This window comes from Ranitomeya imitator, chromosome 1, assembly GCF_032444005.1.
Source record: "Ranitomeya imitator isolate aRanImi1 chromosome 1, aRanImi1.pri, whole genome shotgun sequence".
Lineage (NCBI taxonomy): Eukaryota > Metazoa > Chordata > Amphibia > Anura > Dendrobatidae > Ranitomeya > Ranitomeya imitator.
Genome location: NC_091282.1, coordinates 748086338 through 748106604, shown reverse-complemented (window position 1 = coordinate 748106604; position 20267 = coordinate 748086338).

Below are 20267 nucleotides of genomic sequence, written 5' to 3'. Positions count from 1 at the left end.
TCGAGCAGTCTTTGAGAAAATGTCCAGCACGACCACAATAAAGGCAAAGTCCAAGATCATGCAAATGCCTTCTCTCCACGACCCAAGAGCGGACTGCTCCAACCTCGATTGGTTCCATCTCTGGCAAGCGAACAGACTCAGGCAGGACGACTGAAACCCACCTTGCTTTTCACGTCTCACATAAATTTGGCAATCCATTTGAATGGCCTGGATCATGGCCTCTCCCAGGGAACAGGGTGGAGTATGCAAAGCCAGAGCATCCTTTACAGTATCCAAAAGGTCACAGTGAAACTGACACCTGAGAGCTGCATCATTCGACAAAACCTCAGAGGACCATTGCTGGAACTCAGAGCTATTGTCTTTTGTGGTGCGACCCCCTGCACCTGGTTCATGATCTTAGCTTCTGCGACCTAGGCCATGTCAGGTTCATCATAGATCATCCCTAAGGCGTTAAAAAGGCATAAATGGAACACTGTTGTGGAGCTAGTGGGGACAAAGAATGCCCAAGTCTGAAGACCCCCTCGTAAAAGGGACATGATTATTCCTACCTGCTAGGACTTATCTCTGAAGACCAGAGTTGTAAGGCAAAAAATAGATTGCAGCTCTCCCTAAACACCCTAAACTGATCCTTTGCCCCTGAAAATTTGTCAGGAAGTGCCACTACATGTTCAGAGAAGACCAACTGCATGTCAGAAGGTACAGGAGTCGTTGCTATAGTCGATAGTGGAGAGCTTTGGGAAGCATCCATGGTTCTAGAAAACTGACCGTGTAGCTGGGACTGTGAAGATTCTAGTTTTTGGTGTTCCCTTGCCCGATCCTGAACAATCTGGGTCAGATTCACCACCTGATCACAGAGTGTACAAATGGGATCCATTAGTGGAGAGAAAACATAAATAAAAGTAATTTTGTGGTTTTGTGGCTAGTCAAAATGTGATGTTAGTCACAACCCTCGGACAGGCCATGAATCAGCTAAGTCAATACCAAAAGAGCATGTAGTAAACCAAGGGAAAATACGAAGTCGTAAGTTGGGTCACATTCCAGGGTCAGAATACCAGAGAAATAGCAGATAAGCAAAGGGGCAAAAACAAACGGGTAGTCAGAACACGGTCTAAAGGTCAGCAGCAGAATATCAGATGCAGAGGGGCAATAACAAATGGGTAGCCAGAACAGAGTCCAAAGGTCAGCAGCAGAAGAAGATCAGAACTTACAGCACAGGCATCAGGGTGAACACACACCAGAAAGCATAAGCTTTTGACTGGCAGTGATCTGGGCCAGACAGCTCACCTAAATAGCAGGGCAATTACCAAGAACAGGGAGCAATCTCTTCACCTCCCAGTCTCAGATAGGTCACCTGAGCTGTCAATCAAAGCACTGACAGCTTAGCACATCCCAGCACAGGATAGGATATCAAAGATGTCCATCACTGAGTCCCAGACACTCTGAGCAGAAGAATCGTGACACTCACCTACCAAGAACTATAACTTTTTTATTTTTCAATTTATTCAGTTGCATCAGGAATTATTTTTACTGAGTGAGTTGTGGTTTCTAATGGTGCCATTCAGGGGACCATATGATTTTCTGATTTCTTTTTATTCTGATTTTTGTGAAGATGAAGTAAAAAAATTGTGATTCTGACATTTTGATTAGATTTTAGATTTTAAGAAACGTTTAGGAAAAGTAGGTTAATTTGTGTTTACTTACATTCTGCCATACACAGAAATCCTGGCACTCTCGGCTATGGCTGCTATCACTGAGGTCATTAATGGTTGTCTGAGGAATATTTTGCCATGCTGAATGCACTTGGGAATAAAGTTCATCAAAATCACGTGCTGGCAGCTCACTGTGCAATTGCCAACCAACGTGCTCTTGGGCGATATGTCAGGCCTTTTCTCCAAAGTGTTCCAGGAGCCATTTTTCAACACGACGCCCAGCCACATGCTTGTTCTCTAGTGAGCAGCTTCCGTGGCCTAAGCATGCTGCTATGGCCTGCAGCATCTCCAGACTTGTCTGCCATTGAGCACATCTGGGACATCATGGGCAGCTGCCAGAAGCAGATATTGATGATTTGCCCAATTGTATTCAGCGAGGCAGAACATTCCCCAGATGGACATTAATAACCTCACTGATAGCTGCTAACACTGTAAGTGTGGGGATTTCTGCATGTGGAACTCATACTCTATACTGAATAAAATCAAGATGTTTTGATATTGTTCAAGAACATTTTTTTTACTTGTTTTCGTAGGGGACTTGATCCTGCAATCTCTTTTACAATATACTGCAATAGACTCCTGGCTGCTATGAGAACAGCTCCCCATTAAAAGCCCCCTTAAATGCTACTGTCAAAAGTGGCAGTGCCATTTGAGGGGTTAAACCATGTCAACTGGAACTAGTACAATTGACAGTAGCAAGGGGGTTAAACTGCTGCAATTCAAAAAGCACAGGTAGCCAATTGATTTGAGCTGTGCTTCAGTTGTTAACAGTATTTCCATCCTGAGGATGGAGATACTGGTTAAAGTATTTAGTTCCATGTGCTCCCCTGCCAAACTGGCCCATTTCACATTTGCCTGAATTGCGATATGACCAATTAGAACCTGGCGATATATTGGTATATATGGAAGTATATCTAGGTTCCAGTAAAATATGCCTATGAAGAAAAATACTATTTAGCTCTTTAGGCAGGGAAATTCTTCTCATAGCAGTGCAGTGTTGCTCATTGCTAGAGCTCTTGATTGTTGTAATCGAGGTCCTGAGTTTGAGTCCTGGGACATGCTGCATTTACTTAAAAAAAATAAAATAGTTAATTATATATGAGAGAAATTACTGAGAATAGAGAGTTGCAAGGGTGCCTTCTCCAAACAGCAGCTTCTGATAAGCCTGAATTGTGTTGTGACTGGGGCCCTGTGCAGCTGGAACCGACTGCACATGTGAAATGTCTACCCCCAATTTATATATTTTTTCCCTTCTCCTATAGATATTTGATCAACTTTGTGGCAAATTACCCTTCACCATGTTGCATCCATTTTACTGGCACCATTAATAACACAGCGCATTACAAACATCATCACTGTCCCCATTGGGGCTTACAATCTGAATACCCTATCAGTATGTGATTGGAGTGTGGGAGGAAAACGGAGAACCCAGAGGAAACCCATGCAAACATGGGGACAACATACAAACTCCTTGCAGATGTTGTCCTTGGGGGGATTTAAACCCAAGACTTCAGCTCTACAAAGCTACAGGGTTTACTACTCAGCCACCATGCTGCAAACATAGTGTGATTGATATGAGTACCCTTATCCAAAAAGGTGCCGACTTCTATTCGTAGGGACAACACATGTGCATAGTCTAGCAGAGCTCTGGTGACCGACCCATGCTTGTCCTCTTGTTCCCTATCGCTGCATCGGCTTTGAACATGCTCAGTTGAGCTTTTGCAGTGCTGAATATAATTCGTTTTTGATGCATTTTGATGTTTGTTTTTCTTTGCTTATAAGATAGGTGAGACATTGATCACTGGTTATGTTACACAAATATACATTACTATGTAATTATGAACCTATGTTCAAGGCATAGAGTCTTTCCAGATATTTAGCTCATCATAAATCATCACGCCTCTGAGACCCAGAAATCATCATAAATTAATGAACACAAATTATGCATATTATTATTGTTATCATTATTATGTATACCCCTTTTCACATGTAAAGCGCCATGGAATAAATAATAATAATAATACAATTGATTGGCATTGGACTTGAATTGGTGACATCATTACATAACTCCTCCTTATTTTACACTGTTTATGACATCCAACCCTCCTTACTTTTTGTCTTAGTTTTAATAAATGTAGCCCGGTAGTGATATATATATATATATATATATATATATATATATATATATATATATATATATACACGTGTGTGTATATGTTATTTTTTTTCCTTAGCACTGACTGGAGAGTATGAGATGATTATGAAAGGTCAGTGATCAGGTCCGCGGCTTGTCAGGGACGGCTGTCATTAGCTGTTCCAATATAAATATCTGGTAGACACTAATGCATGTTTAATTATCAGTGTGCTCAGCGCTTGGGGGTTAGATCTCAGGAGTCTTTTGTAGTAAAGTGCAAAGATGGTCTGAAGTACACCGGGATCGCGGCCTCCAGAATTGGAACTGAATTACAAAGACAATAATTGGACATAAGTCTGGGAGAAGAAAAATGATTTTTAAGGGATTGCATGAGAATAGAAAATCAGGCCTCCATTTATTTTACTAGAAGCAGCTCCACTCTTACCTGTAGGCTATGTCTGGTATTGCAGCTTAGCCTCATTCATTTGTGATTCCTTCACTAATTTCTGCTGCCCAGTAATTTTCCCAGATACCTGCTACTCAGTGTATTGCAACACAACTCTGTTCACTTGAATGAGCTCTGTTTTAGAACCCTGTACATGTGGAGCGCAGCTATAGAGATTACACAATCAGTAGTGGACCCAATGGCCAGAGCTGTGCCAGAGGAGAGGGCAGGCTTAGATTTTCTGCATTATTCACAAAGCCATAAGTGGAACTGCTGAACTAGGTAAATCAAATTTGCCTTTTATTTTACACAAAAACATGGATTTCCCTAATTTTTGCTATTCACTTTGTTGCACCACCATTTTGCTGAATTCTAAAGTGCCAGAATGGGATTAGGAAAATAAAAATAGTCATACTCGCCTCTCTCCAGCCCTCATGTTGTCTGCACTGCTCCCCACCCATTCCTGACTGCTTCAGTTTGGACTTCCCTTCACAGGTTTTCGATCTTAACCCCTTCACCCCAAAGCCTGTTTTCACCTAAGTGACAGGGCCAATTTTTACAATTCTGACCACTGTCACTTTATGAGGTCATAACTCTGAAACGCTTCAACGGATCCTGGTGATTCTGACATTGTTTTCTCGTGACATATTGTACTTCATGATAGTGGTAAAACTTCTTCGATATGACTTGCATTTATTTGTGAAAAAAACAAAAATTTGTCGGAAATTATGAAAATTTAGCAATTTTCAAACTCTTAGTTTATATGCCCTTAAATTAGAGAGTTATATCACATAATATAGTTAATAAACAACATTTCCCACATGTCTGCTTTACATCAGCACAATTTTGGAAACATCATTTTTTTTTGTTACGACGTTATAAGGGTTAAAATTTGACCAGCGATTTCTCATTTTTGCAACAAAATTTGCAAAACCATTTTTTTACGGACCACCTCACACTTGAAGTGACTTTGAGGGGTCTATATGACAGAAAATGCCCAAAAGTGACACCATTCTAAAAACTGCACCCCTCAAGGTACTCAAAACCACATTCAAAAAGTTTATTAACCCTTCAGGTGCTTCACAGGAATTTTTTGAATGTTTAAAAAAATTGAACATTTAACTTTTTTTTCACAAAATTTTTACTTCAGGTCCTATTTGTTTCATTTTACCAAGGGTAACAGGAGAAATTGGACCACAAAAGTCGTTGTACAATTTGTCCTGAGTACGCCGATACCCCATATGTGGGGGTAAACCACTGTTTGGGCACATGGCAGAGCTCGGAAGGGAAGGAGCGCCATTTGACTTTTCAATGCAAGATTTGCTGGAATTCAGATCGGAGCCCATGTCACGATTGGAGAGCCCCTGATGTGCCTAAACAGTGGAAACCCCCACAAGTGACACCATTTTGGAAAGTAGACCCCCTAAGGAACTAATCTAGATGTGTGGTGAGCACTTTGAACCTCCAAGTGCTTCACAGAAGTTTATAATGTAGAGCCGTAAAAAAAAATTTATATTAATTTTCACAAAAAATTATCTTTTTGCCCCAAATTTTTTATTTTCCCAAGGGTAAAAGGATAAATTGGATCCCAAAAGTTGTTGTGCAATTTGTCCTGAGTACGTCGATACTTCATATATGGGGATAAACCACTGTTTGAGCGCATGGCAGAGCTCGGAAGGGAAGGAGTGCCATTTGACTTTTCAATGCAAAATTGGCTGGAATTGAGATCGGACGCCATGTCGCATTTGGAGAGCCCCTGACGTGCCTTAACAGTGGAAACCCCCCACAAGTGACCCCATTTTGGAAAGAAGACCCCCTAAGGAACTTATCTAGATGTGTGGTGAGCACTTTTAACCCCCAATTGTTTCACTAAAGTTTAGAATGTAGCATTGTGAAAATTAAAAAATCATTTTTTCTTTCCACAAAATGATGTTTTAGCCCGCAATTTTTTTTTCCCCAAGGGTAACAGGAGAAATTGGACCACAAATGTTATTGTCCAATTTGTCCTGAGTACGCTGATACCCCACATGTGGGGGGGAACCACCGTTTGAGTGCATGGCAGAGCTCGGAAGGGAAGGAGCACCGTTTGAAATGCAGACTTAGATGGATTGGTCTGCAGGCGTCATGTTGCATTTGCAGAGCCCCTGATGTACCTAAACAGTAGAAACCCCCCACAAGTGACCCCATATTGGAAACTAGACCCCCCAAGGAACTTATCTAGATGTGTTGTGAGAGCTTTGAACCAACAAGTGTTTCACTACAGTTTATAACGCAGAGCCGTGAAAATAAAAAAAAAATTTTTTTCCACGAAAATGATATTTTATCCCCTATGTTTTCATTTTCCCAAGGGTAACAGGACAAATTGGACCCCAAAAGTTGTTGTCCAACTTGTCCTGAGAACGCTGATAAACCATATGTTGGGGCGAACCACTGTTTGGGCACACAGGAGAACTCGGAAGGGAAGAAGCACTGTTTTACTTTTTCAAAGCAGAATTGGCTGGAATTGAGATCGGACGCCATGTCGCGTTTGGAGAGCCCCTGATGTGCCTAAACAGTGGAAACCCCCAATTATAACTGAAACCCTAACCCTAACCCTAGCCCTAGCCCTAACCCTAGCCCTAACCCTAGCCCTAACCCTAGCCCTAACCCTAGCCCTAATGGGAAAATGGAAATAAATACATTTTTTTACATTTTATTATTTTTCCCTAACTAAGGGGGTGATGAATGGGGGTTTGATTTACTTTTATAGCGTTTTTTTGCGGATTTTTAGGGTTGGCAGCCGTCACACACTAAAAGACGCTTTTTATTGCAAAAAATAGTTTTTGCATCACCACATTTTGAGAGCTATAATTTATCCATATTTTGGCCCACAGAGTCATATGAGGTCTTGTTTTTTGCGGGACGAGTTGACGTTTTTATTGGTAACATTTTCGGGCAGATGACATTTTTTGATCGCTTTTTATTCCGATTTTTGGGAGGCGGAATGAACAAAAACCAGCTATTCATGAATTTCTTTTAGGGGGGGCGTTTATACCGTTCCACGTGTGGCAAAATGGATAAAGCAGTTTTATTCTTCGGGTCAGTACGATTACAGCGATACCTCATTTATGTAATTTTTTTATGTTTTGGCGCTTTTACACAATAAAAACTATTTTATATAAAAAAATAATTGTTTTTGCATCGCATTATTCTGAGAGCTATAACTTTTTTATTTTTCTGCTGATGATGCTGTATGGTAGCTTTTTTTTTGCGGGACAAGATGACGTTTTCAGCGGTACCATGTTATTTATATCCGTCGTTTTGATCGCGTGTTATTCCACTTTTTGTTCGCCTGTATGATAATGGAGCGTTGTTTTTTGCCTTGTTTTTTTTTTTTTTTTTTGCGGTGTTCACTGAAGGGGTTAACTAGTGGGATAGTTTTATAGAGCGGGTCGTTACGGACGCGGCGATACCAAATATGTGTACATTTATTGTTTTTTTTTTTTTTTACATAAATAAATGGATTTATTGGGAAATGTTTTTTTTTTTTTATTTGGGGATTTTTTTTTATTTTTTTTTACACATTCTATTTTTTTTTTTTTTTACTTTCTAACATTGTCCCAGGGTGGGACATCTCTGTATTAGATCAGATCGTTGATCTGACACTGTGCATAGCACAGTGTCAGATCAACGATCTGACAGGCAGTTTAGCTGGCTTTCTGGCGCCTGCTCTTAGCAGGCGCCGGCTAGCCAGGTCACTTCATGACCCGGAAGGAGTCCGGCGGCCATCTTGGATCCGGGGACTCCTTCCGGGTCACTGGAGCAACGCAATCTCATTGCGTTGCTCCGGTGGGAGAGCGCAGGGAGCCCCCGTCCCTGCGCGATCCCCCTCTATGCCGCTGTCACTACTGACAGCGGCATCAGAGGGGTTAAATGCCCGCGATCGGCGACAGCGCCGATCGTGGGCATTGCTGCGGGGTGTCAGCTGTCATATACAGCTGACACCCGCACCCGATCACCGCGGCGCTCAGTGCGAGACCGCGGTGATCGGTGCGCCGTACTAGTACTGCTGCTGGCACTAATGCAGTGCCGGCAGCGCAGTACTAGTACGGCGCATGTCACGAAGGGGTTAAAAGGGTTGTCCACTACTAGGACAGCCAATTATCAATCAGCATGTTTTCACCCAGTAAAATAATAACATTTATACTCTCCTCCAATGCTGCTGCAGTTCCAGCGGTGTTGACACTTTCTCTCTCGGAGATTGCATCACATTGTTATGTCACGCTATCACTGCACCTAACCAGACGAATCAGGAATCAACAGAAAGTCAAAACTGCGGCTTGCTGCTCACTTCCATTTGATGTCTGATACGCTAAGATGTAGGAGAGTGAAGCCAGTGCTGATTGGTTACAGTGATCATGTGACATAATGTCATACCATTCCCCGGAGAGGCAACATTGTCACCGCTGGAACAGCACCTGCACTGGAGGTGAATATAAGTGTTGTTATTTTACTGTGGGCAAGCATGCTGATTGAGAATGGGTTATCCGAGTATTGGACAACACTTCCAATTTTCATAGCTCCAGCCTTAGTTTTGACTAGATCTAATAATGTAAGGCTGCCGTCACACTAGTAGTATTTGGTCACTATTTTCCATCAGTATTTGTAAGCCAAAACCAGGAGTGGAACAATTAGAGGAAAAGTATAATAGAAACATATGCACCACTTCTGTATTTATCACTCACTCCTGGTTTTGGCTTACAAATACTGATGGAAAATACTGACCAAATACTGCTAGTGTGACGGCAGCCTAACGATAATGCATGAAGACAAGTGGTGGGGAGTTACACAGAGAAGGTGGGAGCACTTGAAAAGTGAGTCTCATTTTTTGTATTTTTAAAACCCTACATTTTTAAGCTCTGGGATGTGGGGAGATCTTAGAACATAATAAGGCACATTTGTTTTGCATCGAACAAACATAATACGGTTAGAATTTTCCCGTAAAATTACATATAATTAGTTCTTCCTTAGAAATAATTTCTTTATAGTCATTTTATAAAAACAGTCTGCAATCTCATTCCTTCATTCATTTTTTACCCCCCTGATATGCGATATGCAGCCTTACCAGGTTTCAGATTTTTCTTTAGTCTGAGTTTCTCTCTCTGTAATACAAACTGGATATAAGCTCTGTATGTATCCAGGGCATTGCTGTCTTCATTAGTTCAGCACTATTTCTATCCTGCACATATTTCCTCTGCAAATGCTTTCATTTTCATTGGTTGCCTTTTTTTCTGCCCTCCCTGACACTGTAGATGCTTTCTTCTCTCTCCATTCTTCAGATCTTTGTACAGTCTCATCCTTCCAGCTACCCGTAACTCCAAGAGAAGGGAATGGGGAGCAGAAAGTGTGGTTATATCTGTAACATTTTTGCAAAGCATTCAACTTGATAAATTACTTACAGATATTATGCAGCTGCAAAAATGTTGATTTAATTCTTCATTTAAGATGCAAAGAAGCAATCAATTAGAAAAAAAGTTATGTTTGACAATGTCGATAGTCTTTTTTATAGTAATCTCCAAGCATCTCCAAGTTGTGATTTTAAAATGTAACTATTTGGCTAAGCAGGAAATGTAGCACTTTGTGAAGTAAAAGCAAAATTCAGACAACTGTAACAATATAGTAAAATATCTATCAAAGCAGAAATTTGAAGTGAGTCCTATAAAAAATTAAATTTGGAGGCAAAATTTTAGACCAAGGCATATAGAAAAATTATATTTAGAGGTGGTCGTTCACCTCTTGCAACATACAAAAGAAAAAAAATGCATTGAGTATGGACACAAAGTGATTGCTGTTTCTTTTTAATATAGAAAAGTCATTAATCATGACTCATTAAAAGGCTATTACTTGCTGATAACAGACTGCATGGGAAATGCCACACGTGTCCCAGCAGCCCTCATCGTGGAGCGAGCTCGTGCCTTTGGCCTTCAGGCATCTTGTGTTGCCTGTAAAACCAAACATTTCGTAAAATGCATCCCCCTCCATAGTGATCCCCATCGTGCCCGGATCAGGAGTTCTGTTTGCAGAGATGTGTACAGTCTTGATCTCAGTATTGATTGAGATCTCCCTGTGGAGATTCCATATAAATAAACATCAGCTCAGTGAACTGTAAGGCAGAGAAACAGAATCCTATGATCAATAAATAAAATAAGCCCCTTTTTTCTTTACTTCAAGCCCCGCATCTCAATGTGTCCCTTATGGTTTTTTGAGACTATAACAATGCATGAATAATTTTTCTTTGAAGTGCATGTATGTGCACAATGATAGATTTTGTTGTAGGTTTTTTCCTGCAGTTCCATGAAAAACGTTGCTCTGCTGCACACAGATGCAACCACAAACCCACACGTTATATCCTACTCCCTATTAAACTTCTATGGAGAGGAGCACTAAGCACACTAAGACATGGACAGCTGGTGTTGTGGCTTCTATTAAATATTTTTTCTGAGTTCAGTGCCGGATTCACAGCCGTACAGCTGGATTCACAGCCACACAGTTCAGTACTTCTGTATTATGTCCTTCATGCTGCTGCTTCTGAACATTTGCTACTGAATTAGAGGAGAGCAGGAATCATTCATATCTATCTCTGCTGTTTACAGGAAGCATCATAGTAGCTAGTCTGCCCTCACTAGCTCCGAAGCAACTAAAAATGAGAGATGGAGGAAACTGGTAAAAACGAATCAAGTATACAAGTCATACTATGGCCAGAAATAGTGTTATTCCTCATGTACACACATGAAAGCTTATTCTAGAAAGTCAATTAAAATGGCAGGCGCAATTTAATATCTTTTTCAGGCCCTAATAAGGTTAACATTAATTTACAAGTACAATCTCCTGTCCCGGACCAACTTCATTAACCTATTTGCCTTTCGAAAATTGTAATAATAACCATATACTGTCATTATGGCATTATGTAATGTTGGTGTTAGGCTTACTTAGTGAGGTGGATCCTCCAAGTCCAAGGTCCGGGTGGACACATGGGCCAAGGGGTGTCAGTGCAGCAGGCAGGTGAGGCACATGGGAGACAGGTAGTAGAGGTACTGAAGATAGCAGGTTGACAGAAGACTGAACAGGTAACTGAGGTTCTGGAAGCATCAGGCATGCAGGAGACATGCTAGAGACAACAGGCAGGCAGGAGACATCCTGGAGACTGCTAATAGGCAGCAGAGGAACTGGAAGCCACAGACAGACATGATACATCCTGAAGATGGCAGGCAGGTAGCAGAGGTACCGCAGACAGGTAGCAGAGCAGACAGGAGATATCCTGGAGACATTAGACAGGTTGCAGAGGTACTGCAGACAGGTACCAGAGGTCATGGAGACTGCAAACAGGTATTAGAAGCGCTGAAGCCGCAGACAGACAGGACTCATAAACAATTAAATATAGAAAATAGCTGACAGCACTCACAGTATTGGGGCGCCCATTCCAGATCCAAGGAACCCTCTTGGAAAATCCAAATAGTAGAAAATAGAGGAACAGCGCTTCATCCAGGTGTAGTAGAAAAAAAAAAGAACTTTATTCCGCCATAGAACAACACAATGTTTCAATCCAAAATGGATCTTTGTCAAGTCAAGATCTTGACAAAGATCCATTCAGGAACACTAAAGTCTTAAAGGGACTCTGTCACCTGAATTTGGCGGGCTATGTAAATGCCCTGTGTCCAGTCCGATGGGCGGTGTTTCCTCTTCTTTCATTCACCCCTTCCTTTCCCACTGGCCGCAATATTTTCTTGAATTTGAGTATGTTTCCTCCGTAGTTCACGCGTGCGCAAAGCAATCTTGCCTTGCGCACGCGCAGTATGCTTTGCCCAACTGCGGGCAAAGCCAAAAAGCATTAGTGCGCATGCGCCGCCGCACTTTGTCCCGGAACACAGCAAAATACTTCCGGGACATTGTGCGCCGGCGCACGCGCACTAATGCTTTTTGTCTTTGCCCGCAGTTGGGCAAAGCATACTGCGCGTGCGCAAGGCAAGATTGCATTGTGCACGCGTGAACTACAGAGGAAACATACTCAAATTCAAGAAAATATTGGGGCCAGCGGGAAAGGAAGGGGTGAATGAAAGAAGAGGAAACACCGCCCATCGGACCGGACACAGGGAATTTACATAGCCCGCCAAATTCAGGTGACAGAGTCACTTTAATACAAAGACACAGGTATGTGTCTTGGTGAGCCTTGTACAGACCTGGGCAGATAGATAATCACCTGGGATCATGTTGGGCCATTAGCAATGCCCAATATGCAGCACCACAGGGTTTACATACCGGGGTGAGGGAAGCAAAGCCAGGATCTGGGACAGGTGTGTAATAATTGGTCACCAGATATTAACTCATAACTATCCAAGACCACCATCTATAACATATATCCATATAAATCAGATTTGTGAACTTTCCCAAGACATCCAGGAGGTTCCCAGAAGTCGGGAAAACCTCTTGGATTTTTTGAAGACTTGACAAGTCCCTCATGCTCCGCACAAGCTTCCCACAAAGCAACGTTCCCCCAAAGTTTTCTTGGTCTTGAGATAGAAATTGGGCATGATCAGACTCAGACAATGAGCCTGGATTAGTGCAAACATTTCCTGACAGAGTATCACAATTTTTTTTATTCAAGCTAGTCATCTCACATCACTCATTTCAGGATATGATCAGCCAAGTTAAGTAAGGACATATCAGTATAAACTATATTATTTGGCGTGCCACCAACATGATCTCAAGACATGTGTCACATCAGTTCTCCACCCAATGCTATTGATAAACACTGCAAACCTCAACTCTGGAACCAAATCCTATATTTTTATTAAACTAAGACAACATGCATAGATTAATATAATTTACATAGAGGTATATTTAGAAAATCTGAGAACTCATTAAGTCTACAATCAAAGATCAATTTGACAAGAACAATTAATTGAGTGTTCACAGAGTAGGTGGAATTTCTCCGCCTGATATTAGGGTATGTGAAAAGCTAATTACTAGTCTATTTTCAGGTGTTCTTATTTTTGAAAGTGAACTATGATATCACTGCTCCATCTTTAACAAGAGGCAGATTAAAACTAATTTCGCTGCTCAACCATTCTTACGTTATGAGGTTGTAGATCGGAACCCACATTGAGCATAATTGCTATTTTCTGCTCAGCTGCTCATCGAAATGAAAAGTTTCTTTAGATAAAATTCTTCTATTCCGCCGAGTTATCTACTCCTTTCAGAATATAAAATATATCTTTACGCTTCTGTTATCTACACTTCTGTGAACACTAATTTGCCCTGTAGTTCTCATCTCTCCCCATTTCATAAATGCAATGTATCTTGTTACACTCTAGATGTGTTGAAAATGTAACATCTAACTGGTTTCCTATTAAAGTGGAAACAAAGAAAATACAATTCATGGAATAATCTGGATTGACAAGCAGAAAAAAATAAGGCTATGTTCACACTCATACAGACCTTGCCATTTAGTGTTATGTCGGGGCTTCTGGAGGAATCTCCAAAAATACATGATTGTGACAAAAACTCCGATGGAACCATTCACTTCGAAGGGAAAGGCAGCACGATGGCTCAGTGGTTAGTACTGATGCCTTGCAGGGCTTGGGTTCAAATCCCACCAAAGACAACATTTGCAAAAAGTTTGAATGTTCTTCTACTTCCACACCTCATAAACATGTTGAAAAGGGAAGTTTCTTGTTGAGGTGATCTTACAGCACTGCCCACAAACCTCCAGTTACAGACCGAGAAAAGAAGGTTTTAAAAACTTTATTTACTACACGTTTCACAGTAGTTCCTGCTCCTTCTTCAGGGAGACATATCTTGCCTGAAGAAGGAGCAGGAACTGCTCAGAAATGCGTTTTTAAAAACTTCTTTTCTCGGTCTGGACTGGACTTCATGGGCAGTGCTGTATGATCACCTCAACAAGAAACCTCCTTCTTCAACATGTTCTGGATACTGTAGGGGATCCAGCGGGTGGAGCAGCAGCCCTAGTGGTTCACATGTTTACCACAGGGTTTGACTGGATGCACAACCACTAAAGATAAGCTTTTGACTAACCTTTATCATTGGTGGCCTTGGTTAATGTACACATGTTGCGCTTTTTTTTCTTTCTTTAATATTATACCCCAAAAACAGGAATTTAAAGCCCAATGGAGACATTGATGATACTGTGGAATATGATGGTGCTACATAGATGAGTAAAATAAAACTAAAGCCGACACTTTAGTCGCTTTGGACCATGTCTGGCCTCCATCCTGACAGAATTCATTTTTTTCAGACATGCACAAAAACGTGATATGTTTATTTTAGATTGACGCCTCTGATTGATAAAAGAGAGTCTATTATTTTAATTAACGAGAATCCCTAGAAAATATAAATATTTGATAGCACCGACACCTCCCCATTAAGCTTCTCCTGACTTGCCTGATGGATGAGTTATTGAGAATTTCATTAACTTAAACATCCACTTGCAAATAAGGCCCGGAGCGTGATACAATGGAGAGTCACGTGCGTGGCTTTGGCAGGAATCTGGTTAAAATGAAACTTCCGTTAGATTAAATGTGTATAATATATTACAGTCATCCAACCACAGCAATGACAATTAAATCTAAATTCCCCAGCTGCCATCTCATTTACATAAGTGGAGCCGGAAACTCACTATCTCACAGCCGAAGTATGTGCCTACGGATAATTAAAATGATCTTTTTTATGGCCAATCGTAATTTTGCGGAAGCATATGGCAGTTTAAGTCCTAAAAAATTAAAAAGATCGCCAAACTTAAGTTTTGAGTTTGAAAAATCTGCATTTTTCATTAAAATCGAAAAGGAAAATATGGTTTAAAGGAGAATTTGATGGATATAATGGTGAAGGGCACTCTGCCTGACCCAGTTAGCTGACCACAGGTAGAAGATGCTCATATGTAGATGATCTAGTGGGTTAGGTGTTAATTCATGGGTAAAATATGGTGTAATTTATGCCATATCTTACCCATGAATGTAAAATTCATAAGAGAGTAGTTCATGTCCTAGGAAGTGTCCAAAACAGATACCAAAGTAGCATGGGTGAACTTGGTAAGTTAAGTCGTGGATTATGTTCATATTTTGTAAGTATTTTATACCAGTTTTTTTTTATCATAAAATGCATCGAAAATTTGCTAATTGCAACACTTGTTCTGAAAATACAAACCTGAAAGTAACTTAAAAATTAGCATGGTATCCAAAAGGTTGGGTGTGATTTCCAATGGGTAAGCAGGGTGTCCAGTGAGTGGGCATGGTCTCCCATGAGTGCCAGCTTTCAGACAAGTGTAATAAGGATGAGTGTTTTTGGATCGCCCCCACGTCAGGGCAATGGGGTACTCGGAGCCGGGCCCTTCTTCTGTTCTCAGTGGGGATGTCACGGTGGCTGAGCCGGTCCGTAGCCCTAGGGGACATCCGTTAATAAATAGGGGAAAGGTCTTTAAAGGGATAGTGTTCATGACGCCACCTGTGGTATTCAGTCAGGATGACCGACGCTGCTTAGGGGTCCGCTGGGGTGATGTTATGGCAGCTAGATGGTATACCCAGGGCTTCCCAGAGTGTAGATGGAGAATGGTGGATGTTGTAAGGCACAGTGAATAACGAGAACACAAGGTTGCAGTCTCTTTACCTTTACTGAAGGCATCATCATCCACAGTCCAGAGCACCGGATCACAGGGCAGGCAGAGTCCGGCCGGTCTGAAGGCAACTCCAAAGTCCCCTTATCCAGGTGGAAATCAGTAGCCTTCCTCTAGTGCCTGAGTGTTGTAGTACCTCCCTGCTGAGCTTCTCGGTGAGGTCCTCACAACTGATGTTGGTGTTCTTGATGTTATGTCTCTTTCTCTCTCTCTCTCTGTCCCCCAGATGGTATGGATAGGACAAACCCATATGACTGATGGCCTGAGGCTTTTTACAGGGCCCCTACGATGCCCCAGCCCCCACAAGTTGCCACCATGCCTCCTGGGTGTAAGGTCGGGCAGCTAACATGGAATTAACTGTCCTGCCAGTCTCTGAAGTAAAGCATAGAGTTCCTTACTCCCTCGGTGTTCTGGCTATTGCAGGGCAGAACTCCCTCTGGATTCTTCTCCTTGTGCTATGACTTTGTTTCTCACTCTCAGCAACGCAATTCTCTTCGTGTCCTTTCTGAGGATGCTGCTGCATGTCGGGGCTCCGTAACCCTCTGGCTAGACCTCTGACAGGATCCCACTCCTGTTAGGGACCTCTCTGTCTGCAGCTGTTTGATGTTCCTCCTTTCCCCTGTCTGCCTGACAGGTGCTGCCTAGATGAAGCCCAGTCAGATTCTGCCTCAGTCAATCCCCAGCCAGCTTTCGCCTGGGTCAATGCCCAGTCAGCTTCTCTCTAACTTCCTATCCAAGCCACCAGTTTTACCCAACTGTGAGGAGTGCCCTAATAGATAGGAGCAGAGCTCCCCCTGGTGGACTGGAGTGTGAAGTGTGTTGTGTGGTTTTTGATACCTGGTAAGGTGATCTCCTTTATTGCCGTCAGACGTAACATCACTCCTCCAGGTGGAAGAATGACATTACTGCAATGACCAGGACCCTGGGGCGCTGCCTTTTTCCCACCTGTAATGCTGACTCAGCACCTTGACCTCCAATGGTTTACTAAATCTGCAGTTAGAGCTTTTATGATGATCTAATTATGGTTCTGATAAATTGTGTGAGGTCAGGTTGTTACGTCCGTAGAACAAGCACTTGTATAACAGTCTGAAAGCATCCCTAACCAAATTTCCGCAGAACAAACCTAAATATAATGCAAATATTGGGAAAAAAGTTTATGAAAGTGTGATTTTGTGAGGTTTTGACAGTCCCCAAAAAAGTCAACTTTGTTACAAGGTTGTAGCAGATTCAGGTACGACTGTGTTAAATCCTAGCACTGTAGGTCTTGACTAGATGGACCTGACTAGCTTTATTAACTAAGTAACCAAGAACCAGGGCCTGAGTTCACTCAGTGCATCAGTCTGCTGAATGAAGTAGAATCAACTGTGCTGAAGCCAGTGAGTGTCCAGCCAACATGTGCGCTACAGCTGGGAGAGAAACATGCTATGGTCTCTTTCTGAATGCAGACTGCATGGGTTAGCTAGGGAGGCTGAGCAGTCTATGTGTTGAAGCTGCAGAGAAACATGTGGAAACTGAAGCCTCTTCAGTCTGAACTGCGCCCAGATTTGAACCCTTCAGTTTGGCACTGGAGGCTGCTGCAGCTCAGGCTGAAGGTGATACCAAGACATTGTTCCTCTTCTATATATAAAGTTTGTTCCCAAAGAAAAGATTGTAATCTGTTCAGGTGAGCCCACACTAATATACAGTATATGTGCCCTGCTAAATAAACTGTTTATTTGCTATGATACCTTTGTGCCCTGAAGAGGATGTTTTTAGATGTAAATCCTTTAGAGATTTATGAAAACATTAAAACTGCACCTGCTTGGACCAAACCACATTGACTGTGTGAATGCTACCTAAGGGCTACCTGATTGGAGGAGTCCCTACAATGTGTTCATATTTTAATCCCAATGGCACATATCACTTCAATTATCTAATTTCTTAGACTTATTTATGATCAGTATTATGTTCTTGAATTCGGGTGGAGAAAGATGAGTAGTGTTGCTTTGGGGAAAAAAAATCTACCTTTTTTCACCACGAAGCATAGTTGGATTCACTGCCATTATTGGTTACTGCAACTCAGCTCCCATTAAAGTGGATAAAAGCTTTATGAAAGTGACATATTTCTGTGACTCACAAATATCCAGAAAATGGAGATGACAAAATCTTTTGAAATTCAAAATATGCTAGGTTCAGCAATTTTTTACATAAACTTTGATTTGCAATTATTCGATTTACACAAATCACAATACTGCAGAAACTTCAATGGTCATGAAGAGATGTGTGTAACATTTTGAGGAATCATTTCCATTATTTTATTTTTTTTTTTAAATCATCCCTTTTAGTCGTTTTAGTCATCAGGCAGACCAATCTTTGCAAAACACTCAAACTGACAATGTCGCTGTCAGAGGCATCATCATCCCGCTGTGAATACGACAAGTGATGTGCTATATATTCCATATATACATCTGCTTTTTTTCCAGTAATACTTTGTGTGTATGCTGGAGGCAAAAGAGGCCAACTTTGACCTGCGTTTGGTGGTAGCACTGCCTGAATGACAAGACCTATTGATGGTGGTATTGCTTCTGCTGCTAGCTGCTTCTACATTCTTAGTCGTGATATTGGAACTTTTCTATTTTAGACTCCCTTTTTCATTGCCAATGTCACATTTTTTATCATGCTATGCTTGTTATTTACTTTTGACAGTTTTTTCAACCCTAATTGTTCTTTACTAGGGTTGAGCGAAACGGATCGGTCATTTTCATAAGTCGCCGACTTTTGGCAAAGCCGGGTTTCATGAAACCCGACCCGATCCTTGTGTGGGGTCGGCCACGCTGTCGGCGACCTTCGCGCCAAAGTCGCGTTTCTATGACGCATTCAGCGCCATTTCTCAGCCAATGAAGGTGGACGCAGAGTGTGGGCAGCGTGATGACATAGGTCCTGGTCCCCACCATCTTAGAGAAGGGCATTGCAGTGATTGGCTTGCTTTCTGTGACATCACAGGGGCTATAAAGGGGTGTGCACGCCGACCGCCATCTTACTGCTGCCGATCTGAGTATAGGGAGAGGTTGCTGCCGCTTCATCAGAAGCAGGGATAGCGTTAGGCAGGGTACATTAACCCCCAAACCGCTTGTGCTGTAGCGATTTCCACTGTCCAACACCACCTTTTGTTTGCAGGGACAGTGGAGGCAAAATTTTTGTTCATCAGCTCTGTAGCTCATTGGGCTGCCCTAGAAGGCTCCCTGATAGCTGCATTGCTGTTTGTACGCCGCTGTGCAAACCAACTGTTTTTTTCAAAGCACAAATCCTGTTGCTCCTTTCTTTCTGCACAGCTATCTTGTTTGTTTGTCCACACTTTATACTTTTGTGTGCAGCAGAGCAGTCCTTTTTATTGCTGCCTGCCATACTTTTCTGAGATTACTGTAGGGAGATAGTAATTGTAGTACAGTCCCTTTTTTTTTTTTTTGTTATATCTCTTCAAGGCACTTTCTGCCACAGAAAATATACTCTAATACAGTGGGCCTGATTTATTCACAATTCTCCCAGAAAAAATAAAACAAGTGGGAGATAAAGATTGGCAAATCTGCATCACTGCCAGTCCTGTCTGTGACATCTGTCTTTCATTTTCTGCCACAGATAATATACTCAAATACAGTGGCCCTGATTTCTTCACAATTCTCCCAGAAAAAAAAAATAAAACAAGTGGGAGATTAAGATTGGCAAATCTGCATCCCTGCCAGTTCTGTCTGTGGCATCTGTCTTTCATTTTCTGCCACAGAAAATATACTCAAATACAGTGGTGTTATGATCAGGTGACCTTGGAGCAGCATGAAAACTTTCACTGGAGTAGGTGGTAACTATACTGACCGCAAACCCTGATCTTAACACTACAACTAGAAGTAGCCGTCGGGTGTGCCTAACAAAACCTAGACACCTCGACACAGCCGGAGGACTAAATACCCCTATAGATGGAAATAGGAATTCTACCTTGCCTCAGAGCAGAACCCCAAAGAATAGGCAGCCCCCCACAAATAATGACTGTGAGTAGTAGAGGAAAAGACACACGCAGGCAGGAAACAGGATTTAGCAAAAGAAGCCACACTAGCTAAAATAGGAAAGGATAGGACAGGATACTAAGCGGTCAGTATTAAAATCCTTCCAAAAATATCCTCAGCAGAAAATACAAAAACTCCACCATCTAACTAAAGATGTGGAGCGTATATCTGCAACTCCAGAGAATCCAACAAGACTGAGAAATCGCTGACTCAGTCTAAGCTGGACAAGAGAAAACAAATGAATAGCACAGAAAATAAGCACACTGCATGTGTGCCACAG